The 26,013-nt window shown below is 45.8% G+C and overlaps 1 protein-coding gene across 5 annotated transcripts in view; it reads left to right on the top strand.

Moving 5' to 3' along the window:
* The first annotated feature begins 23 nt into the window (after positions 1–23).
* Positions 24–26,013, top strand: part of ATN1 (atrophin 1) — a 69,503-nt gene continuing 43,513 nt past the window's right edge. Inside the window, exons 1-3 of one of the 5 annotated variants that reach the window (XM_075119869.1) lie at positions 24–316; positions 787–880; positions 1,666–1,770. The gene's annotated coding sequence lies outside the window, so the exon portion shown is untranslated. Of the gene's footprint in view, positions 317–786; positions 881–1,665; positions 1,771–7,606; positions 8,232–26,013 lie in introns of those variants that run through there. The other 4 variants (XM_075119874.1, XM_075119880.1, XM_075119863.1 and 1 more) reach the window with 4 other exon arrangements.

The following is a 26,013-nucleotide window of genomic DNA, read 5'->3' on the forward strand; positions in this document are numbered from 1 at the left end:
GAGGATGTTTGACTGTGGATCTCCCATGAGAGGGCAGTAGTGTCCAAGGACAGAGCTCAAACAGGAGAATGGCAGAATTGCTAAATTGCCTTATTTACTCTATCTGTCAGTGAGTTTGGCAGGATGAGCAAGGTTACTGAAGTGTGCTTAAGGGGGAGGTCTTACTGGTCAGAAATGAGGGGTATCAGCTGAGCTGGAGTGTGTGTGTGAGGGGTGGACTTGAGGGGGCTGTAGGTCTGGACTGAGGTGCATCTGCAAATGTGTTGGGAAGGACTGGAATATCAGAAGACTGCTAGACTGGAGTATATTGGCACAGGTGTGTGTGCTGTGTCTTGATAATGATGTTTTATGTGTAGTTTATAGCAAACATATAGCATTTTGATATATAGTCAAATGATGTTTGCATGAAAACTTGGGTGAGGCAGATCAGTATATCGGTAATGCAAATGCATATAATTTGTATCTTTTTCAGAAGACTTTTGTATTGTGTTTCTACTTTTAGATAACCAACGAAAACGGTAATTATTTAGAATCATAGTTAATGTTGTTTTGTGATTAAATATGCATTTCTTTGCATCAGATATGAATAACATGTTATATTTATTATGTGGGCACTCCACTGTTCATTTCCTTGCTTTTAAGTGCTTAGGCTTTGTAAATGATGTGATGTTGCTTAGCAACCTTAACTGTTTTTTTACACACTTTCTTAGTTTTGGAATTTCCTAGGTTTTGTTTTGTTTTATTTTCTTCTCCTGTCATTCGTTTTCATTTTTTTCTTTTGTGTAGGTAAATGAAGATATGTTTGAGAAAAAAAGTAAATCCATACTATGGGATATATCACCAAATTACTGAATTAGCGGAGTGGGCTATGCTGGTCAAGGTAATAACAGCAGTCACTGAAATTATTGTGGAAAGAATTTGTTAGTGAAGTTTCGTGGTCAACAAGCAATACATCACCCCAATGAAGGTTCTGGAACACACTTGTCAATGGGAACACTCTACACACAAGCAATATATCACATCAGTATCTCTGATTTTGTAAATGAAAGGATTTGTCAATGAGGGGACAGTATGTACAAGAATACATTGCCTCAATATCTTTGCTTTAGTCATTGAAATAATTCCTCATTGGGAGGGGTATCCAAGACTATATTCTCCATCTGTTTTTTTCTTTTTGCTATCAGCCTCAATTATACAGATTCATTTCTAGTTTACATTTAATAGTAATATCATAAATAATTTATTATTTCTGCCCTTGAAAATTGCCTGTTGCACAAGCCAATATCAAATGTTTCTATCAGAATATTGTGGTGTAATGTTATTTTAGTTCCAGACTGAAGCATACAAAGAGATGGTAGACACTTCATAACATTTTAAAAAAGGAAGCATTTGTAAATTGCTTAATCTCAAAATGTATTCGCTCTGTTTAGCTGACATTTTCAGAACAAAATTTAATCTGAAAACTGGAAGGATGAAGAATGTTGTTTTTCTCACTCATAAGTGTGTATATCTGTCGGTGTGAGAGTGTCAATGGGGGAGTTGTCTCAAAATCAACCTTATCATAGGGCAGCCTTAATGATGGAGAGCTACTGCCTCCTTATAATATCATGCTATTTATTATTTTTATTTTTATTTTTTATTGATATTTTTTTCTCACACCTTAAGGGTTGGGCAGCAATGGAACTGATCTCCTGTAGAACAACATGACCAAAGAAGAGGAGAAGCTCTTCTCCTAATCCTCCTACAGTCTTTGGGATATACACAGGAGAGGTACTGACAAGGCCCCAACTGTTACGGGCTGAGCAACTTCTATGAGATACTGGATACCATCAGAGCTTGTGGTTTGGTGCTGAAGGCCAAAGACTATAAAAAATCCACTATATGATATTGTAATGGGCCACCATTAAGAGTTGTCAAGGTATTGAAAGGGGGGATAGAGGAGATAATTCGTTAAAGGGGTATTAAATTTATGAGCCAAATGGCCCAAGCCCCCTGGTCAAAGCATGCAGACTCTACGGTTGTGTGGAGCTACAGGGTTGCCTTAGAGATTACAAATACAGTGGCTAAGGGTTGGTTGTAAACAGAGCTGGAGTAAAGCAGGAGAAATGGGTTTGTGTGAACCTGAGGAAGCAGAGACAGAGAGGCAGCCTCTCCTGTTGGGCACCGAGAAGGCTGGCGGCTCTCTGGGGGATTTTCCAGGAAGGAAACTCCCTGTGTGCTCTGTGTTGCTACTTCTCCTCAGGCAAATAGGACTTTGTGTATGTTTCTGTAAATAAACAGATTCACCAAGGATTACCATCTCCTAGATTTCCCATCCGAATGTCGCCACTCCACAAGGCCTTGAATTTCAGCCTTCCACTCAGCCCAAGAGCCAACATTATTATTTCAGAAGTTGTCTGTGATCATATAATTAAAGACAGCATTGTAAATGGAGTTATATAAGGGGGTGCCCAGGAACTCTCACATTTCCTGATTTTTCAGTGCTTTTCTGGGCAAGTTTAGCATCCTCTTAGCATATGTTATTTTTATGTTTATTTTTTCTAGTTTCTCTAGGAAAAGGGAAAGAAACTAAATATTCCCAGATCTGGAACATATTGGCTAAGCTATTGGTTAGTCTCTAAGGTGCCACAAGTACTCCTTTTCTTTTTTGCGAATACAGACTAACACGGCTGTTACTCTGATACCCCTGGAAAGTATTTTCGCATACATCCAAGTAAAGTGTGATCCCTGCTTTATTCAATCCATACCTGGCGAAAAAGGCACACACTCAATCTATGTGTACAACACGGGATACCTTCCCTTGGAGTTCTAGAAAATCATGTGCAGACAAGTGCTAGAAAATGATAGCATGTTAAATATCACCCCCATGACTAGAACACAGCTTTTGGTTCTATAACCAGTGCCTGCTCCTCAATACCACCTCTGGCTGAGTCATTCAGCATCTCTGTGGGTTATTTATCCACCTTGAAAAAAAATGTAGCTAATAATGCTTTTCACATACCAGTAGATTTCAAAGCTCTTCACAATGATGAGTTAGTGTCATTACTCCCACTTTACAGTAAGTCCAACTGTGGCCTTGTCTGCACTACAGCACTCAGCCATTTGTGCTTTAGTTGGTTGTTTGACACCCACACAAGCCACTTGTGTACATTTGCATCCACAGTAGGACTGTCTAACACCAATTCAAGTAGGGTGGCTGCATCCTTAGCCAGCATCCTTAGCCAGCGAACCTCCTTAGTTTGTGAGCTGAGAATTCCCTCTTTGTTCCCCATCATGTCCCCTCCAGTCATGCTGCCAATGGATTCCCCCTCCCAAAACTACACCCCTGGAAAGGCCCTCTCTAGCCCCACAACCCTTCAGCTCCTTGCCGTGCCTCCACATAGCAGTCTCCTCTCCTCTGGCCAAAAAATCAGCCTAACTTGGAGAAACTACCACTTCTCCATGAAGAAAAGGAGTACTTGTGGCACCTTAGAGACTAACCAATTTATCTGAGCATGAGCTTTCGTGAGCTACAGCTCACTTCATCAGATAAGCCACACAAAATTGCAAAGCGAGGGCTAATCATTTATGCGAATGCATCTGTATAGTTATCTTGTCACCAATGAATCCCACTACCATTTGTGTGCTTAACCACCTATTGTGTCTTGTCATAAACACAGATTGTGAGCTTTCTGGGACATAGACTTTGTTTTATTTGTTTGTATAATCCCTAGTGAAATGGGACTTTGATCCTTGATTGAGACCTCTAGGTGCTACCACAGTACAAATAATACATTACTTTTTAAAAATACTACTTAACAGAAAGTAAGGATTTCAAAGTCAAGCATTCAGAAGTTAGGATATGCCAGAATTAAGGTTGCATTCAATCCCCTTGTGTGTATACTCTATCATACAGTCTTTAATTACAAAATCACATGCTGTTTTCCACAGGACCCCTGTCTCATTCAGTGCATGGAATGGATGGTGTTCAGGGAATGAATCAGGGGTTTATAGTGAATGAAGCAGTTGTCTATAGGCTCCATGACTCATTTGTGGCAGAAGTTGGAATGCAATGGGAGCTGTGTGCTGTATATAGGAAGTGGTATAAAATGCTAAGTACTCTGAAAAATCAGGACCTTTTTTGTTTCAAGTTGGTCACCCAAAATTAGAGTTCAGGCATGAAAATGCATCAGTGTACTTTTGCCCTTACTCTCTCTGATCCTGAGTTCTTCATGTGTTGTGAGGATAAATTCCTTATTGTTTGTGAAGCACTCAGATATTATGGTGACGAGCACCATAGAAATGCCCATGACATAATTAATAATTCTGTATTCAGTGCAGGGTTTGGTGTTGGGCAGTAAATGCGGCCTGGGGCCACACTTTGAATGATGCAGATAAAAAGAAATATTGACTTGTTACCCATTCAGTGTGCACCAAGGATCCTGTGGAAAAAATAGTTTGTGATCATATAATTAAAGACTGTATCATAATTTATACACACAAGGGGGCTGAATTAAGGCTACAGGCAAATTTAATTCTAGCATTTCTTAACTGTTGAGCTCTTGGCTTTGCAACCTTAATGTTCTTTTAACACATTTTTAAAAATGTAATAAAATACTAATAACAGGACTAGAATTCTTACGATGCAGCTCCAGAAATAAAGGCTCCTACAGGTGAGCTAAAGCAGCTGTTAGGTGCTGAATATAGGAGCACCCTTAACTTCAAAACTTAAACCAACCAACTGAGGGCATTGTAGTCTCTTGATCACTTGCACACTTTCTCTTACACATACATGCATGCACACACACACAATACCTTGTCCTGCTTCCAGTGTAGATAAGGACTGAAATCACCAAGTGGCACCAGTGTGAGCAGAATTAAACCTCTATATGTCAAACCAAAATTAATTAGCTACTTCATTAATCACAACTTTTGATCTCTAAATGTAGCTGGTGCATGTATTTTCAATGGCACTGAACTCTGTGGATAGGTTGAAGGGGCAGAAAGCTGCCATTTTTGAGCTAGAAGGACACAAAGAAACATTAGAGAAAATTCCAGTTTTTTAAAATTCAGGACAATTTTTTAATTACCTGTAATTTAAAAATCTTTTGTTCAGACTTTACAGAAACTTCTTTTTCTTTGCAATCAGAATAAATTTGGAATTGTTTGAGGCCTATGAAATGCTTCAAGCCAAAATGATAAGATTATACAGAGGCTTAAATAAGGCCTATAATAGGTTTATTATGGATGTCACAAATGTGTTTTCATGCCTGTTCACTTTGTGGGTTTATAATTTTGGGTTAGTATCTCACATTTTCTAGGGCATTCAGCTATTTGCCCCTGTTGCCTGTTCGGCATTATTATTACATTCTATGTGTGTCTATCTGTCTCTCTTGCTCTCCATCCCTCTTACTCCCCCTCATTCTCAGGTGGAAAGACTGAGATTGGGTTACACTCTCATCCATTCTTGCAGGGCTCAGGGCCCTCTCTTGGCCTCCACGCTAGACTCTCCCTTTGTGCCGTTGCTTGGTAACTGGGAAAGGGGGATGGGACAGGCTACAGGAGGGAAAGATGGGTTGTGGGGGGGAGGGAGTTGTGTGAGCAATTGAAGTGTGTGCAGCTTGTGTAATCCTTCAGGCAGCCTCTGCATGCTGATTAGATCCAGGCCGGTGAAAGCAAAGGCCAGGCATGGAGCCTTGGCCAGCTCGCACAGACACAGGACTAAGGTATTTGGAAAGGATCCCTACCCAAGGTGCACTGTGGATGTTTCAGGGAGTGGTATGAGAGGCTCAATAAGGGACACCCTCCCACCCGAATCAGTACTGATCCCAATACATAGGGCCCTACCAAATTCACGGCCATGAAAAATGCATCACGGACCATGAAATCTGGTCTCCCCCTGAGAAATCTGGTCTTTTGTGTGCTTTTACCCTGTACTATACAGATTTCATGGGGGGAGACCAGCATTTCTCAAATTGGGGATCCTGACCCAAAAGGGAGTTGCAGGGGGGTCACCAGGTTATTTTAGGGGGCTCGCAGTATTGCCACCCTTACTTCTGCACTGACTTCAGAGCTGGGAGGCCAGAGAGTGGCGGCTGTTGACTGAGCACCCCGCTCCGAAGGCAGTACCCCACTACCACCACCAGCACAGAATTAAGGGTAGCAATATCATATTATGCCACCCTTGCTTCTGTGCTACTGCTGAAAATGGCTCTGCCGTCAGAGCTGGGCTTCTAGCCAGCAGCCACCGCTCTCCAGCTGCCCAGATCTGAAGGCAGCAGCGCAGAAGTAAGGGTAGCAGTACTGCAACCCCTTCTACAATGACCTTGCGACCCCCCCACAACTCCTTTTTGGGTCAGGATCCCTACAATTACAACACTGTGAAATTTCAGATTTAAATAGCTGAAATCATGAAATTTATGATTTTTAAATCCTATGACCATGAAATTGACCAAAATGGACCCTGAATTCAGTAGGGCCCTACCAATACATCAGCATGGTGCTGGATGATGCTATGCTGAAGGGGGTGGTGTCCGTAAATCAGTAGGGGGTTGCTTTCCTTTGCCTCAGGAAGGACAGAAATGGCTTACCAATACACAGGAGGTGGTATGCTACAGGGAGCAATGTGGGTGATTCAACATGGGGTATTGTGCCCTCAGTAATGACTCCTGGGCCATTGCCTTGTACGGATACAGGCTGGAATGCAGAGAGTGGTGTTTAAAAAAAGATATAAAACGGAAGCCCTAACCTTGGCTCTTGGGGTCCTAAAGATCCCCTGTCACTTTTCTTAATCATTGGCTTGTTATCCCCATGGTCCTGGCCAAATCTCAATGTAGGAGGTTGTTTCTGCCTCTTTACGTGCCCTCTGCAGTTTCTATTATATGAATCTCCTTATCTTTTAGTGTTAAATAGTCACTGCCCCAGAAGTGGCTGCACTTTGGTGGCCCCTGAATTCTTAGGATTTCTTGGTGCTTAAGGAATGTGAGATACATTATTAATAAGTTTTGAATAAAACCATTAGGAACTGCAGTCCCATCTATACCTCTCTGGCTTGCTTCACTTGCCTCTAGGCCAGCCCCCTCTCAAAGATACATGGGGGTCTTCGCTCTCAAGCCCGACTCTGTCTGCACCATCCCTTGTCCTGGAGCTACATGGAGGCCTCACTCTCTCTCTCTCCTGCTTCAGGAACACCTGATCGCTCAGCACTCCAGTTCCTGAGAGATCCAATCCGTTTCTTCCCTCACTTTTCTCTCGGATTCGGTTGCTCCCGGGTCTGTCTTGCCAAAAAAACTCCAGGCTTCTCCCATTCCTTTGTACTGGGGAGTGGGAAGGGAGGAGAAATTGCAGGAAACTGGGGAAAGAAAGGAGAGTGGAGCGAGACAGATTTGGGGAGAGGAGGGAGGCAGGAAAGGAGTGGGACACCATAAATTTCACCTGATTTCAGATGCAGGCTCTCAGGGGAGAGGGTCTGTGGCTCAGAGAGACAAAGATGTTCAGATGATTCCTGATATTATCTCTGCCCCCCACACTTTATTTTGAGCCTCTGACTGAGTCCCCCTCTCCATCTAATACACTTCCCCCAGCCCGTTGACTGAAGGGGGCCCATTGTTAAGTCGTTCCCCTCTGTCCCTCTTGGGTGTCTGTTTTGGGGGGAGTTTGGAGAGGGACTCGGAGCAGTTTCGAGCGAGTGCCCGCGTGGCCAGGGCCTTGTGCAGCCCATAGAGCAAGCGCCCTGCTGAGGCTCGCCCCCGCTCCAGCTCCAGCTCCCCCCCGAGCTCCCTCTTTCCAGCCTTATCCCTCTCCCCTCTTTCTCTCCTCCCCCCACCCACTCCTCTGGCTTTGCCCTCCCTCCCCCAGTCCCCGGCGCGGCTCTCACGCGCTTCCCCCGCCCGCTCCCGGCCCCTGCGCTCGCGCCGGGCTCCGAAGACAAACATTTTGTCTAGCGGGAGGTGACTGCCGGGGCGGGGGCGGCAGCCGCCGGGGGGTGACAGCGCGGCGGGGGGCGCTTCGGAAATGGGAGGCGGCTAAGGGCGGCCGCGGCCGGAGCGATGGGCGAGCGGCGGGGCGGGCTGGGCGGTGTTTGAAAGCGGGGTGCTGCGCTGCTCCACGGCCCCGCGGCCATCGCTGCTCCAGCGGCCGCCTCCTCACCAGCCCGGAGCCACGGAGCCAGGAGGCTGACGGAGGAAGGGGGCGTATTTAGTGCCCTTCCCCCCACCCCGCGCCTCCAGTCGACCTCCTCCCGGGAGCCTGCGGTGAGTCCCGCGCCTGCTCGGGCTGCGCCTGCCCCCCGCCTGTCATTGTCTCTCTCTCACCCCCCCCCACGCGTGTCGGCCCCGGGCGGGCGGGGGGGGGGGCGAGAGGCAAAGCTGCGGAGGGGTGGGGGGGGAGAGGCAGGACCGCTGCTTAACCCCGCCGGTGCCAGCCCAGGCTGTGCCCGCCCGCAGCGCTGCCTGCTCCGACGGGGATGCAGGGGGTGGGTGGCGCGGGAGGCTGGGTCCTGCAGCCCCGGGAGGGCTGTGGCAGAGCTCGGCGGTCCCTGCTGGGAGGATCCCTGCTGTCTTGCCCGGCCGAGGTTGTGCTCCCTGAGCCGCCCCCCCGTCCCCGTCCCCGGCAGGGGGTGATGGACACGGGGGGCTGCGCTTGCATCGGGTCCGGGGGTCTGTCCAGTCCCCTCCCACGCCGCGGGGGGCCAGAGCTAGCACGGCGTGACGTCACCCTCCGGGTGCCTCGCTGGAGCAGCCCCCTCCCTCCCGCCGCTCGGGGAAAGTTGGGCTGGGGGGTCCGAGCGGCGTTTGGGGGAGCCGGGGGTTGGGCGCGCAGGGATGCGGGGCAGCTGGGCACGGGAGGGATGGGTACGTGGGTCTGGGTGTCGGCTGCAGTGGGGTGGGAGGGTTCTGAATGTGCAACCCGACGCCCGTGCAAGAACAACGCTGGAAAAGCACCAGGCAAACGTGTTGTATTACTGGGATGTCTCCTCCTCTTCTCCTGCCCCCCCTCAGATCATCCCCGGCTCATCTTGGCAAATTCCTTTCCCAAAATTGAGCTGTTGGTTCCTTTCCAGGTGCAGTTTGGGGAGAGGCAGAAATATTTTTTGGTTCTCTTCGGAGTCCTGGTGATTCCCACATGATCTCTTCAGGGGAATAGCCGCAGGAAGAAGGTTTACTCAATCCCCAGCTTCCCACTCCGCCATGGTGGGGACCCACTACCGGCCACTACATGGAAATTCTTCCAAGAAAAACCACTAGGTTGCTGCCAGGGCACCAGAGTGCAGATAACTGGCCTGCAAGTGGATTGTCATCAGGCTGGCCTTTGTGGTCCATTCCACTTGGCCAGGGTCTTCTTGCTTGTTATGTTGGCTATTCAGTTGCTGTTGGTCCTGGAATTGATCAATATGTTTCCCATGGTGTCCTCAGTGTTTTTATCTGCAGGCCAGCCACGATGTTTGTTTTGTTCTGTGCACCATTTGTTTATGGTTGTGCTGGCCATTGTTGCCCAGCGAGTTGCTGTAGTTCCGAGAATTTGGTCACCATTGCATAACCCTATGCATTATCATTGCATACTGTTGAGTTGCATTTGGTCACCATTGCATAACCCTATGCATTATCATTGCATACTATTGAGTTGCATTTGGTCACCATTGCATAACCCTATGCATTATCATTGCATACTATTGAGTTGCATTTGGATTGTCTTTTATGATGGCCAATGAGTTGTTGGCCAATTTTTTAACATTATGTTTCTCTTTGTGTTGTGACTGGCTTGGTCTATGTGCTGACTGTTGAGTTGCCCATACTGTTACTATGAGATTGTTCATTGCTTCAGGACTAATAAAGGCACTTCTGTCCTGTTCTGGTTATGCAACATTTTATCCTTATCCAGATACTTCTTCATTATGCCTGGAAGAAGTACCTGTATTTAAGCAAGTGGGTGAAGCCATGCTGCAAAATTCTTACTCATTATCACAGTTGGGTTGTGGATGGAGGTGGTCAAATTATTGAGATTAATTTATTTGACGAATTTCATTTCTTCTCTCCCCGTGACTATTCCTTGCCCAAGTAATTATTTTCATGTTACTTGTGATTGTATAATGACTTGTCTGTGTGAATAAATGTCAGCCGTTGGTTGCTAGTGACTTGCTTGCTCTGTTCCTGACTGGATGATCTGGTCTTTCTCAGCAGAAGGACCCCTTTTCCATTTGTGATCTCTGGGGATTGTTTGAATTCTTGACTGAGATTTTCAATATGGCTGTGAAGGAACATCCAATGCTAAGGCTGTCACCCAAAGCAATAAAACTCACTCAAACATTTGCAAATTAAATGTCATGAATCCTAATGATAAAACTTGCTGATCCTCTTCTACTGTAGTAATCCCCCTCTCCTCAGATACTGGTAGATGGTTCTTATGTCCTCACCTTCAGGCTTGTCTGCATAGAATTACATTGGAAATTTAGTGGCATAGTTATACAGGAATAACTCCCCATGTAGACACTTTTATTCTGGAATATGAGTGTCCACATGTGGAGTTATACCAGCATAACTATAACGGTATAATACGCAGTCCCCAGTATTGCTCTGATCACTTTTTCAGCTTTGTCCCATAGCAAATTTCTGTGTGATTCCTCTTCTTCTCTGGTGTCTTTTTGTTGCTCCTGCTCTCCAGGCATCTCCTGTTCATTGAGAATCTGGGTTTCAGATTATTTCCCCTCAATATGTTAGCTGGATTTGTCCAGGTTTTGTTATTTCCTGCCCATGTCTCTAATCTCTCTTGGTCATGTGAACTACTTTATTGTCCTCTGTGGGTTTTGCAACCCTTTTCAGTCTAGTATCATCAGATCCTCAGCTACAAGGTGCCCTAGATGTGCAAAGTATTTTTCATGTATTTATCGCTTCATCTTTGCTGCATTTTCTTAAGGTGGAATTTTACTAGTGAAACAGTAACTTTGTTTTACCTTTACAACAGCCAAAAAATGAGTACAAAATATCAACCCTTTATAAAATTCTTAAAGGCTAATAGCCTGAGAGGAAAGTCAAATACTCTGAGTATGATTAAAATAGAAAGTGCCTATGAAAAAGAAGTATTCTTAAAAATCTCCTGGGCCACTTTCAGGTTGTCTTCACTGCAGAGTTAACCCAAGTGATCTTCCCTGGGTCGTCCTAGCCTGGGTGTGAGCAGCCACATTGACAAGCCGTATCTTTGTTACTGTGTGCTCACTGGAACTGCATTCACCCATATGTGTTGCTAGGACTTGTGGGGGCACATCCTAGGATTTTTTGTGCTGCAGTAAGTTGAACTGCTCTATGATTCTTTCCCAGTAAATCGTGGGAGAACTCATCTTCCCTTCTGGATACAGGAGGAATTGTGGGAAGGCACTGCAGGACTGTAAGCACTCAAGTGATTTAGCCTGCATCCTGAGTCATGGCAAAGTGGATGGGTTACCAGCTCAGGTGAAAGTCTCACTTGGGTATTAGCCTGTACCCCCAGCCGGGCCAAATAGCTCAGGTTAAAAGCACCACTAATCTTGGGTGAGGAGGGGTTTGGTTTTGGGCAGGAGGGGGCTTAGAGGCAACACCTGAATAAGAGCCTGTGTTAACTCCACAGTGAAGACATGCCCTCACAGGTCGTTTGTAACCGGTTTCCTCTGACTACAATAATTTGTTATTGTAGGGTCTTGTGTGTGCAACTGTTTGTTACTGTCTCCCATGAGATAACATTTTTTAATGGATTGGGATGGGACCATATTTTCTCCCTGCAAACACAAGGGTAACTACTGTGTCGTCTTTGGGCAATTTTAGCCAGTAATATCCCAGTTGGGTTTTGTGGAGGGAGGGCAGGCAAGTGTTGCCGTTCTTCCCCACATTCACTGCCCAGGTGATGTCATTTGTCAGGGATCAGTTTAGCTGAGAGATTTCAGGCTACAACGATTCTTTGTTTTACAAGCTGCCGTTGAGAATTGGAATTTAATTCAAGGATGCCCCTTGATTTTTCCCCTTCTCTTTGTGTTGTGGAAGTGTAGGATTAGTGAGTGAGTAATTATCCATATTGGGCATCCAGGGTCTTTCTTGCTATGGTTCTTCCTGCAGGCAGGCTTGATACTTGAAATGATTTTTAACAGAGTTATTCTATGGTTGTCCAACTTCTGTGAATGATAGTTTTATCCACAGTTAGGTCATGATTGTTCATTAGGCTTTTCGTGTATGGGTGATGGTGAGGGTTAGCTCAGGGTTGTCCATCAGACCATGTCCCTACAAACTGATTTCACTCAGGACTAGCCCACGGTCATCTGCTAGCATCTTAGTGATTGATGGCTATCTTGGTGTTAAATTAATACATTTTAAAGCTTGAATGGACCATTATGACCATATAATATGACCCCTCCATTGCCGAGCAAAGGGCATAGAACTCACGCAGTGATTCCTTCATGAAGACCATAACTTCTGGTGGACCTAGAGCATATCTTTTAGGGAGACATTCTGTCTTCATTTAAAGATTTCAAGTGATGAAGAATCTACCACACTACTTAGTAAACTGTTTCAGTGGTTAATTACCTTGACTGTTAAAAATGTGCACCTTATTTCCTGTTTGAAGCTTCAGCTTTCAGCAGTTGGATCTGGTGTGGTAGATTAAAGGGCCCTTTGCTTTCAAAAATCTTCTTACCATGTAGGTACTTACAGACTGTGATCAAGTCACTTTTTAACCTTCTTTTTGATAAACTAAATAGATTGAGTTTCTTAAGTCTCTCTTTATAAGGCAGGTTTTCCAGTCCTAAAATCTTTCTTATAATTCTTTTCTGAATCCTTTCCAGTGTCTCAACATCCCCTTTGAAGTGTAGGCATGAGAACTGAACACAGTATTCCACTAGTGTTCTCACCAGTGCTGTATACAGAAGCGTCTCCCTACTGCTACTCAATATTCTTCTGTTCGTACGTCCATGGATTTCACCAGCTGTCTTAGCCATAGCATTGACTGGGAGCTCATGTTCACTTTGTTATTCACCATGACCCACAAGCCATTTTGAGAGTCAGTGCTTCCCAGGATATAGCCTCCCTTCCTGTGAGTGTTTGTTCCTTGATGTATGACCTTTCATTTGGCTGTATTAAAATGCATGAACCCATTTTACCAAGTAATCCAGATTGCTTTGTATCAGATTTGTCTGTCCTTACCATTATTTATTATTCCACCAATCTTTGTATCATCTGCAAATTTATCCAGGATTTTCCATCAGACAGTGCTTCCTTCAGTAATAGTTTCATCCTGAGATAGACCACAGTTGTGCCTTATATAAGCTTTTAGTAGACTGTTTGATTCCCCACATACTCACTAGGGAAACATCCTAGTTGTTCTTATGACACTGGGTTCATGTGTTAGTGTTTTCACTGGGTTCAGGGGCAGGCCATGTTTGTGCCTTGAGCACTTTTGTTATGTGCAGTGGTTTTGCCCACAGGTTGTTAAAGAGTGCTTCATGTGGATGATGGTTATTCAAGGTTATATCACAATTGCCAGTCTGGAAGTGCTTCTGTAGGCTACTGGTTCACTTGCATAGGCTACTGCTATCCCAAGTGCTTCGAGGGATTTTGAGATCCAGAGATAAATCATAGTTTTTCATTAGGCGACCTGTCTAAAGGTGATAGTTACTCCCAGGTTTAGAACAGGATTGTCTCCCATGTGGTCTCTTTATGGCTGATGGTTTCGTTCAGGGTTAGGACATGGTTGCTCAAAAACGTTGCCCAATAATTTGTGCACTTTGCACACTATCTTACATAGAGCTTCCTTCTGCCTGATGGGCAGCTGTGATCTAATGCTGAGTGACACCCCTTACCCAATGGGTAACTGCATGATGGACAACTGTGACCTGACCAGGTTAATTCATTACCAGGGGATATTTCCTGATGGGCAATCAAGACTTAGACCAGGATTGCTCTGTTATGTAGTGCAATGCTTCCTGATGGTGGACGATCATGACTGTGTTCTCCAGAGAAGACATCTGTTGACAAACATCTGTGGCACAACTGTAACCAGAACCATCACTTTTACAGGCACGTCCTGAGAGGCTACTATGGCCTAAACTTGATTGCAGCCATTCACTGTATGGGCACTGCTGAACGAGGGACATTCATATATTGAGTCTCTGGCTTTTCCTCTGGTGGCACTTAATGAGTGGGATTTGGGCTCTCAGGAGCTCAGAGGGAAAAGTATGTTGTTTTTTTTAGTCTCCTGGTGTTGACAACCAGGTAACAGGCAGGTACAATCTTGGATGTGCCATGTGCCATACAAGTGAGAGGTACCCACACCTTCTTTGTAATATCGCTAGTGAGATCATTCCAGTTAATGTATGGTATTGTGTAGGGCATCTGTCCCTCTACAGCTTTAGGTGCTGGTCGGGCAATGACAAGTCCCTGGTTAACGAGGGCTGACAGGCTTCATGTTTCTGGTCATTGAGTCCTGGCTGATTGCTGTCAGTTCTGAGGTGGCAGAGATTTTGGGGATACCCAACAACTCAAAGTTGATCTTTGCTTTGGTACTCATCTCCCAGGCTCAGGTACCCATTTAGGCAGGATGAGGCCAACTTTTGCTGCTTGCAAAGCTGGATCTTGTTGTTTAGATGTGGAGGTGCAGTAGGGTGGGGATTCTGGGACACCTGGCAGAATCTCTGTTGGAATTGTGGAGAATTGGTGGGAACTTCAAACATTAACTGTACTTTGACTAGGGAGGCCATGAAAACTTAGAATCACAGAACTTAGTATAGGAACACTCCATCAGGTTTCCCCCAACCCAAAGTCAAGGGACCAGGGCAGGACTATTCTCCAAGTTCCATTTCGTAGGGTTCCTGCTTCTCAATATTCCAAGCAATGGGGCTATAGTCTATTCTGATGTGGAGATGACTCTCCCAGCCTTCAGATGCCTCAGTGCTATAGAACCGTTTCTGTGCTGCTTTTCCTTGACTTATCTTACCCCTTTCCTTCTAGTTCTCCCCACTTATCCCCCCGCAAATTCCTCTCCCATTGGGGTTTTTGCCCCTCAGGCACTTGCAGAGAGTTCTTAAGTCCCCCCTCAGTCATGGCTTCAGTGATGCCAGTGGATTTTACTGTTTGAATCAATCCCCAGTTCTTAACCCCTCTAGCCCCATGAGCTTCTCTGTACTTCTTCTCTGAGCTCCCTCTAGTTTGTCACTATCTTTCTGGGACTGAGGAGACCAGAACTGAGTACAGTGTCCCAAGTGGGGTCTCCCCATAGTACCCACAGAATTAAGTATATGCAGAAAAAGCAAAAGTGTTCAATACATATTTATGTTCTGTATTTGGGGGGGAAAGATGATGTAGTGATATATGATAAGACTCTTTCCATTCCACTTGTGTCTCTGGAGGATGTTAAACAGAAGGTATTAAAGTTAGACATTTTTAAATTGGCAGGTCTGGATAACTTGCATCCAAGAGTTTTAAAAGAGTAGGTGGAGGGGCTTGCTGCAACATAAATGTTAATTTTTAGTAAGACTTGGAATACTCGGGAAGTTAGACTGGAAGACAGCTAATGTTGTGCCAATATTTAAAAAGGGTAAACAGGATGACCCAGGTAATTATAGGCCTGTCAGTCTGACATCAATCCAAGGCAAGATAATGGAGTGGCTGACACAGGACTCAGTTAATAAAGAATTAAAGGATGGCATTAATTATAATACCCATCAACATGGATTTGTGGAAAATAGATCTGTCAAACTAACTTGATATCTTTTTTGATGAGATTACAAGTTTGATAAAGGTAATAGTGTTGATGTAATAGACTTCTGTGAGGCATTGATGTGGTACCACATGACATTTGTTTTAAAAAAACCTCAAATTATATAAAATTAACATGACACACATTAAATAGATTAAAAACTGGCTAACTGGTAGGTCTCAACATGTAATTGTAAATGCGGAAGCATCATTGAACAGGTGCATTTCTGGTGGGGCCACACAGGGTTTGGTTCTTGGTCCTACACTATTTAACATTTTATTAATGACCTGGAAGAAATTATAAAGTCATCACTGATAAAGTTTGCAGATGATGCACAAAACGGGGGAACTGATACAGAGCGATCTGGATAGCTTGGTAAGGTTGGCTCAAGCAAACAATATGCGTTTTAATATGGCTAGATGTATACATCTAGGAACAAAGAATGCAAGCCATACTTATATGATGCGGGACTCTGTCCTGGGAAGCAATGACTTGGAACAAGATTTGGGGGTCATGGTTGATAATCAGCTGAACATGAGCTCCCAGTGTGATGCTGTGGCCAAAAGGGCTAATGCAATGCTTGGATGCATAAATGGGAATCTTGACTAGGTGCAGAGAAGTTATTTTACCTTTGTATTTGGCACTGGTGTGATCACTGCTGGAATAATGTGTCCAGGTTTGGTGGCCACAATTCAAGAAGGATGTTGATAAATTGGAGAGGGTCCAGAAAAGAGCCACAAGAATGATCAAAAGATTAGAAAACATATGTTATAGTGATAGATTCCAGGAGCTCGATCTGTTTAGCTTGGCAAAGAAATGGTTATGGGGTGACTTGATTACAGTCTGAGTCCCTACACAAGGAACAAATATTTAATCCATCTAACAGAGAAAGGTATTACACAATCCAGTAGCTGGAAGTTGAAGCTAGACAAATTCAGAATGCAAATAAGATGTCTGTTTTTAACAGTGAGAGTACAATTTTCCAAGGGTCATGGTGGATTCTCAATCATTGAGAATTTTTAAATCAAGATTGGATGTTCTTCTAAAAGGTATGCTCTAGGAATTATTTTGGGGAAAGTTCAAAGGCCTGTGTTATACGGGGAACAGACTAAATGATCACCATGGTCCTTTCTGGCCTTGGAATCTATGAATCCATAAGTAGCCTTCAGTGTTGTTTTTTGTTGTTGTTGTTGTTTTGAAGGTCAAAAGGGAATGACCATACTGAATGCTGATCATGTTAATGTGGAGGGGAAGGATGTAGCATTGTGGCTTCCCTGCATGTGGACTTACTTTGGCCCATGATTGGGTTTTGGGTTCCTGTATTCCACGTATAACATGTAGCTGTGGATTTACCAGTAACAGACCATGAAAACAACATCCCTATGGTCAACACCAATAAAGAGATGCATCAGAAGTCCATAATCAGGATGGAAGAACAGCTAAGGGTGGGTCAGCATCCAGATCACTCCCACAGAGCCAGCCATCAGATGCCTGATTGGATCTGGTCTATGACTTCTGCAAGACACTCACTGACCTTCCTAAATAAGTAAATTTTAAACAGTGATCTATAATTGAAAAAAGAGTGGATAAAAGGGCCTACAAAAGAGCACAGCATTATTAATTATAATAATATGGCATCACTGCAGCTCTTTAGGTAAGGTTCGGTTGAGTGTTGCAATTACAGTATCCTCAGTAAAGCATTTAGGACAGAGGTGGGTAAACTTTTTGGCCCGAGGGCCTCATCGGGGAATAGAAATTGTTTGGAGGGCCGTGAATGCTCACAAAATTGGGGTTGGGCTGCGGGAGGGGGTGTGGGCTCTGGGGTGGGGCTGGGGATAAGGAGTTTGGGGTGTAGCAGGGTGCTCTAGGCTGGGACCGAGGGGTTTGGAGGGCGGGAGGGGGATCAGGGCTGGGGCAGGGGTTCAGATTCTGGCTGGGGGTGTGGGCTCTGGGGTGGGGCTGGGGATAAGAGGTTTGGGGTGCAGGAGGGTGCTCTGGGCTGGGATTGAGGGGTTTAGAGAGCGGGAGGGGGATCAGGGCTAGGGCAGGGGGTTGGGGGTGGGGAAAGGCTCAGGGGTGTGGCCCCTGACCCAGTGCCCCCTGGGGTGGGGCTGAGCCATGTGGCGCAACCCCGGCCGGAGCGGTGGAGTGGGACCAAGCCAAGTGGTGCAGGCCCGGCCCCTGACCCAGCGTCCCGGTTGGAGCGCCGGAGGGGCTGAGCCGTGTGGTGCGGCCCCAGACCCAGTGCCCCGGCTGGAGCAGAGCCAAGCTGCTTGGTGTGGCTCACGGGCCGGCTTAAAATGGCTTGCGGGTCAGTTGTGTTCCACGGAGTGTAGTTTGCCCACCCCTGATTTAGGCCCTGATCCTGTACTGAGAACAGGATTGGTGGATTGTTGCATCCATATGGACTTCCATTGTGGTCTGTCCCCGGAGGAGGCCTTGCTCTGTGAGCACAAAATGAATCTTCTGATATTTTCAAGTAATTCCATTAGTTAGTTATAACCATTATAAAATGTGTCGTTAGGAATTATTTTATGGTGAATCCAACCTTCTTTTGGTTCCCTATAGCAAATTAATTTCTACTTCCACATTGTAACTAAATCTAAGGCATAGGTTACGGTTAAAGTTTATTAATAAGGTGAGTTTTGTATTTAACAACACACTTAGGCCTAATTTTTTCTACTTCACAGTGTCATAGAATCATAGAATATCAGGGTTGGAAGGGACCTCAGGAGGTCATCGAGTCCAACCCCCTGCTCAAAGCAGGACCAATCCCCCACTAAATCATCCCAGTCAGGGCTTTGTCAAGCCTGATCTTAAAAACCTCTAAGGAAGGAGATTCCACCACCTCCCTAGGTAACCCATTCCAGTGTTTCACCACCCTCCTAGTGAAGAAGTTTTTCCTAATATCCAACCTAAACCTCCCCCACTGCAACTTGAGACCATTACTCCTTGTTCTGTCATCTGCTACCACTGAGAACAGTCTAGATCCATCCTCTTTGGAACCCCCTTTCAGGTAGTTGAAAGCAGCTATCAAATCTCCCCCTCATTCTTCTCTTCTACAGACTAAATAATCCTAGTTCTTTCAGCCTCTCCTCCTAAGTCATGTGCTTCAGCCCCCTAATAATTTTTGTTGCCCTCTGCTGGACTCTTTCCAATTTTTCCACATCCTTCTTGTAGTATGGGGCCCAAAACTGGACACAATACTCCAGATGAGGCCTCACCCATGCTGAATAGAGGGGAACGATCATGTCCCTCGATCTCCTGGCAATACTTCTACTTATACAGCCCAAAATGCTGTTAGCCTTCTTGGCAACAAGGGCACACTGTTGACTCATATCCAGCTTCTCGTTCACTGTAACCCCTAGGTCCTTTTCTGCAGAACTGCTGCCTAGCCATTCGGTCCCTAGTCTGTAGCGGTGGATGGGATTCTTCCATCCTAAGTGCAGGACTCCTCACTTGTCCTTGTTGAACCTCATCAGATTTCTTTTGGCCCAATCCTCTAATTTGTCTAGGTCCCTCTGTATCCCATCCCTACCCTCCAGTGTATCTACCACTCTTCCCAGTTTAGTGTCATCTGCAAACTTGCTAAGGGTGCAATCCACACCATCCTCCAGATCATTTATGAAGACAGTGAACAAAACTGGCCCCAGGACCGACCCTTGGGGCACTCCGCTTGATACCAGCTGCCAACTAGACATGGAGCCATTGATCACTACCCGTTGAGCCCGATGATCTAGCCAGCTTTCTATCCACCTTATAGTCCATTCGTCCAGCCTATACTTCTTTAACTTGCTTTAACTTGCCAGTAATCATTACCAAATATTTTGTTCTCAGATATGATTCTAATTGAATTATAGCTTTCATTTAAAAAATTAAGTGTCTAGTCCTGAGTGTGAAGAAAATCTTAAAAGAACAAAAACCATAATCTGAGTGTAAATGATTCCGTCTTATCTGCCTGAGTCTGCAGGCAGCCTGAAACATGGGCTCTTAGTGGTCAGATTACCCACATTCATCTCAGAGCTGTTATTAACTTTGAAACCTGATGATGACCATTTAAATAGAAATACTGTTAATTATTTTACAGATGGTTATTTAAGTAGAAACATCCAGATAATGTGATGAGTGGATTTGATGATAAAAATGTTTTTTTTTTTTTGAAAGTTGCATGTAAAGCAGAGCTTGTCTACAGTTAAAATGCTACAGCAGCACAGCTGTGCCGCACCAGTGCTTCATTATATACACTACCTACCTCAACGGGAGGGCTTCTCCCATTGGCATGGCTAATCCACCTCCCCGAGAGGTGGTAGGTAGGTGGATGGAAGAATTCTTTCGTTGACCTAACGCTATCTACATGGGGACTTAGGTTGGCTTAACTTAACTTAGCAGCAGGATACGGATCCTGGACTTCAGGAAAGCAGACTTCGACTCCCTCAGGGAACGGATGGGTAGGATCCCCTGGGGGACTAACATGAAGGGGAAAGGAGTCCAGGAGAGCTGGCTGTATTTCAAGGAATCCCTGTTGAGGTTACAGGGACAAACCATCCCGATGTGTCGAAAGAATAGTACATATGGCAGGCGACCAGCTTGGCTTAATGGTGAAATCCTAGCGGATCTTAAACATAAAAAAGAAGCTTACAAGAAGTAGAAGGTTGGAGGAGTATAAAAATATTGCTCGGGCATGTAGGAATGAAATCAGGAGGGCCAAATCGCACCTGGAGCTGCAGCTAGCAAGAGATGTCAAGAGTAACAAGAAGGGTTTCTTCAGGTATGTTGGCAACAAGAAGAAAGCCAAGGAAAGTGTGGGCCCCTTACTGAATGAGGGAGGCAACCTAGTGACAGAGGATGTGGAAAAAGCTAATGTACTCAATGCTTTTTTGCCTCTGTCTTCACTAACAAGGTGAGTTAATCAATCCTGAAGCACTTACATGAGAGGAAAGTGATCAGGAACAGTCAGCATGGATTCACCAAGGGAAAGTCATGCCTGACTAATCTAATCGCCTTCTATGATGAGATTACTGGTTCTGTGGATGAAGGGAAAGCAGTGGATGTATTGTTTCTTGACTTTAGCAAAGCTTTTGACACGGTCTCCCACAGTATTCTTGTCAGCAAGTTAAAGAAGTACGGGCTGGATGAATGCACTATAAGGTGGGTAGAAAGTTGGCTAGATTGTCGGGCTCAACGGGTAGTGATCAATGGCTCTATGTCTAGTTGGCAGCCGGTGTCAAGTGGAGTGCCCCAGGGGTCGGTCTTGGGGCCGGTTTTGTTCAATATCTTCATAAATGATCTGGAGGATGGTGTGGATTGCACTATCAGCAAATTTGCATTTGATACTAAACTAGGAGGAGTGGTAGATATGCTGGAGGGCAGGGATAGGATACAGAGGGACCTAGACAAATTGGAGGATTGGGCCAAAAGAAATCTGATGAGGTTCAATAAGGATAATTGCAGGGTCCTGCACTTAGGACGGAAGAACCCAATGCATCGCTACAGATTAGGGACCGAATGGCTAGGCAGCAGTTCTGCGGAAAAGGACCTCGGTGTGAAAGTGGAGGAAAAGCTGGATATGAGTCAGCAATGTGCCCTTGTTGCCAAGAAGGCCAATGGCATTTTGGGATTTATAAGTAGGGGCATAGCGAGCAGATCGAGGGACATGATCGTCCCCCTCTATTTGACATTGGTGAGGCCTCATCTGGAGTACTGTGTCCAGTTTTGGGCCCCACACTGCAAGAAGGATGTGGATAAATTGGAGAGAGTCCAGCGAAGGGCAACAAAAATGATTAGGGGTCTGGAACACATGACTTATGAGGAGAGGCTGAGGGAACCGGGATTGTTTAGTCTGCAGAAGAGAAGAATGAGGGGGGATTTGATAGCTGCTTTCAACTACCTGAGAGATGGTTCCAGAGAAGATGGTTGTAGACTATTCTCAGTGGTAGAAGAGGACAGGACAAGGAGTAATGGTTTCAAGTTGCAGTGGGGGAGGTTTAGGTTGGATATTAGGAAAAACTTTTTCACTAGGAGGGTGGTGAAACACTGGAATGCGTTACCTAGGGAGGTGGTAGAATCTCCTTCCTTAGAAGTTTTTAAGGTCAGTCTTGACAAAGCCCTGGCTGGGATGATTTAGTTGGGGATTGGTCCTGCTTTGAGCAAGGGGTTGGACTCGATGACCTCCTGAGGTCCCTTCCAACCCTGATATTCTATGATTCTAACTACACTGCTCAGGGGTGTGGATTGTTCACATCCTGAGCAACATAGTTGTGCCAACCTAATTTTCTAGTGTAGACCAGGCCTTAGTTATATATAAATAATATAGCATATTCTCCCCAAATGTATATAATTTACTCTGTGAGTACAGAATGAGTTTTATGAACATATACAAGTAAATTTGTTAATTAGTTTGAGCTAAAAGCATTTTAAAATGACTCCATTCTAAAAATGACCTAACCCCGATGTAGACAGTGCTAGGTCGACAGAAGAATTCTTCCTGCATCTTAACTACTGCCTCGGAGGTGGATTACCTATGCCAACGGGAGAACTCCTCCTGCCAGAGTAGGTAGTATCTATGCTGAAGTGTTACAGCAGTGCAGCTGCAGCTATGGCACTGTAGCGGTTTAAGTGTAGAAATAATCTTTGTCTTTATCTCTTTCAGTATTTTTGTAATGCAGTAACTTTTGAACCACATCCAGTCACTTCCAAAATTTTTGGGACTGTTCAAGACATCAATGACCAGAACCCTGTTGATTCTGGGGAAAATCTGAAAACCCAAAGGGGGAAGGAGGGGGTGGGAAGGGGCACATGGAAGTCTACCATCTGCTTAGCATAGCTTCTAGCACCTCTGCAATTGTCTACAGATCAAACAACTGGTTGATAGGGGATTACTGGAAGGTGTTAATCGCTGTCTCATCTCTTTCCTTCTTCCCAATAGAATTTAATATATTGAAACCCTGAATGATTTATCTGCCAGACAAATAACAACGGAGGGGAGAGGATCTGCTTAAAGGCCCTGGTAATGGGAGGAGAATGGGGGACTGGTATGAGGGGGAGGGATAAATGGGGCACACAGAACCCCAGGTGTGTGGGGTAAATGGGGGAGCCTGCTATGGGGATGGGGGGGCATGTAACACTCCTGGCAATGGGGAGAAGTGGGGAACCCTGTGATAGGGGAATGGGGGCACTCAGAACGCCTGATGGGGGGAGATTGGGGGAAAGAGAGAAATGGGGGCACCCATTGAGCCCCTGCCATAGGGGAGAACAGAGAACCCTGATTACTCCTGGGGGAATTCTGCACCACTGCGTGTGCACAGAATTCATGTTCCCTGCAGATTTCTTTGCTTCCCCACAGAAAAATGATTTTCTGACAGGGAAGCCAAGATAAGCTGTAAGAGCAGTCATGCACCACTCCCTAGCTGTGTAGGTACATCGTTTCAGGCACCCAGAACAGCCTGTGGAGAGAGAAATCACCTCAGGGCTGGGGACACCCCAGCCAGTGGCTCCTACCCTGAGCCAGGATCAGCTGCTAGTCCTGGCTGTGCTGGAGGCAGGAGAGGATGGGACTTCCTCTCCCCGTGCAAGGAGTGACTGGGGCTGTGTCAGACCCACCCCAAGAAACCTCCCCCAGCTGCAAGAAGATCAGCATCCTCCCCTGTTTACTGCTTCTATTACTCCTCACCTACAGGAAAAGGGGTCACTGTACAGGGAGCTGCTCCCCCATCCGCCCAACCCCCGTGCATCCAAACCTTCCATACCCAGACACCCCTGCCAAGCCTCACCCCATATGCCCAGAACTCCCCTAACCCTCCATACCCACCCCACTGAACCTCAACACCTGCATCTGGAGCCCCACTGCGCTCAGACCACTGCCCCACACTAAGCTCGCTGCACTCAAACCCCCAGCCTGATGAGCACCACACCCCTGCACCATGCTGAGACCCCATATCCAGACCCCCAAGCCACTGACCCCCAATTAGCTGCACCCAGACCCCCACCCCACCCAGCCAAGCCCCACTCCCCCAGCACTGGGGCCCCCATCATAGAATCATAGAATATCAGGGTTGGAAGGGACCTCAGGAGGTCATCTAGTCCAACCCCCTGCTCAAAGCAGGACCACTCCCCAATTTTTGCCCCCAATCCCTAAATGGCCCCCTCAAGGATTGAACTCACAACCCTGGGTTTAGCAGGCCAATGCTCAAACCACTGAGCTATCCCTCACCCCTGCTGAGACCCTCACACCCAGATCGCTCTGCTGAGCCCCAACCACTTTTGCCTGGAAGCCCTGCCCCTGCAGAGTCCCATTGCCCCTGCACTTAGAACCCCACAACGAGCCTCTGTGCATCCAGATCCTGCCCCCACCTAGACCCCCCACTGAGCTGCCTGCACCCAGATTGTCCCACACAGAATCCTCTCGTTCCCCACCTGGATCTCCCACCCACTGAGCCCTGCCACACTTGGATCCTGCCGGCTTGAGCCTGCCAGCCTCACACCTAGTGCACCTCGTGCTGAGGGCCAGGGCCCCAGGATGTTTCTGGGGCAGGCCCAGGCCTTATGCTGTGTCAGGGTCGGGTGCAGCCTCCCCACTGAGTCCGTGTCCCCGGGGTGGGTGGTGGGGAGGCTGTAGGGTGATCTCCCACTTTTATGCAGCTAGTGGCCTCTGCATTTATTTATTAACAAATAAAACTTGCAGAATTTTAAAATATTGTGCACATAATTTTTTGGCACAGAATGCCCACAGGTGTACCTGATATAGGGGAAGGAAGATGTGGGGAGCCCACAATACCCTTGGTGTGGGGAGAGATTGGTGGTATCTAGTATGGAGGACACATGGGGAAGTGAAAAGGTGGTGCATCCAGAGCCCCTGGCATCAAGGGGAGTATGCAGGACCCTGAGAGGAACAGGTGAAGACTCTCAGAGCCCTTGGCTGGTTGGAAAGTTGCAGGGAGTCCTTGAAATAGAGGGGTATGGGAGGGAGGCACACATGGAGCTGGGGGTGGGGAATGGAGGGATGCAGAGAACCCCTGGAGTGTGCAATGTAGTCGGCCTACATAAGCTACAAAGTTTAACAACATATTACTTTTGGATTTATGAATAGTTGTAACTGTTTCTGTTTACACTGCAATGGTGATCCTGTAACATTTCTTTGTCGACTTGTATCTTATAATGAATATTGTGGTCGATTATTGATTTTGGTTTTGTATCAATTATTTTCAATTGACAGTGGGTGATAGTGTATTACTGCAGGTTAAGTGATCTGTGAAAAGCCAACAGCAAACACATTCTTCATCCATAGCTCAGCTAGTTGGGCAATTCAGCACTTTGATAGCTGAGCTGCAAACAAAGACTTATGCTCTGAGCTTGTTTCCTGGACCTTGAGAAGTCTATAAGAGGGAGAAGAGAGTTCCTGTGCTTTGGACTTCTGAAGATCTGCAGGAGAAGAGCTCCTCACCTGGCCATTCTGCAGAACTTGGGAAATCCCCTTGCCAACTGCTCTCCAACCAGTGCTTCCACGAGCCTATTATGCTCTCCCCACTGCTGTCCTTCCCTGACCCCCTTCCCAGCTATACCCTCTTCTTTGTCCCATACCATTTTCTACTGGTAAATATAAGCACATACACTTTATGTATATATACATTTGATGTGTTATTTTCAAGGGCAACAATTCTCTTTCATTTTAACAATGTTGCCCTCAGTGCATACATCAAAGAACGGACAATCATTCTGCAACACACAACCTGAGCTCTGACCCATTAATTTGGTATATATAACATTACATCGTGTGTGTTTGCATGCATGTGCACACACCTCCCATCCTCTGTTAATATTATTAAGGTTGCAAAGTCTAGTTCTCATAAGTTAGGAAATGCCAGAATTAAGATTTCCCTTATACAGCACTTTATATGTTCAAAGCACTGTAGAGATGTTAACTCTATTAATACCTTTTGGTATTGTTATCCCCATTTTGTAAATGGAGACACAGAGAGAAAAGCAAAGTGACTTGCTCAGAGCCAGACGCAGGATTAGAATTGCTTATTGCCTGATTCCCAGCCCTGTGCTCATACCTTCAGATCATGCTGTACTCCTGCTCAAAGTGCTGAGCATGCACAGCTCTCATTGACTTCAGTTGCATTGTGAGCACTCAGCACTTCTGCAAATTAGGCCTTAGGTGTCTTAAGTGCCCCAGGTACTACATCTGGGTGGCATTCACCTGCCTTCACCAAAAGATCACCCTTTCTCTTCCTGCAGTTCCTTGCCTCATTCACTCACACCTTGCAACTTCTGCAACAAGTGACACAAGAATCCTACCCATCATTCCCTACACAGCCCTGATTG

The sequence above is a fragment of the Caretta caretta genome, chromosome 1 (assembly GCF_965140235.1).
Source record: "Caretta caretta isolate rCarCar2 chromosome 1, rCarCar1.hap1, whole genome shotgun sequence".
Classification (NCBI taxonomy): domain Eukaryota; kingdom Metazoa; phylum Chordata; order Testudines; family Cheloniidae; genus Caretta; species Caretta caretta.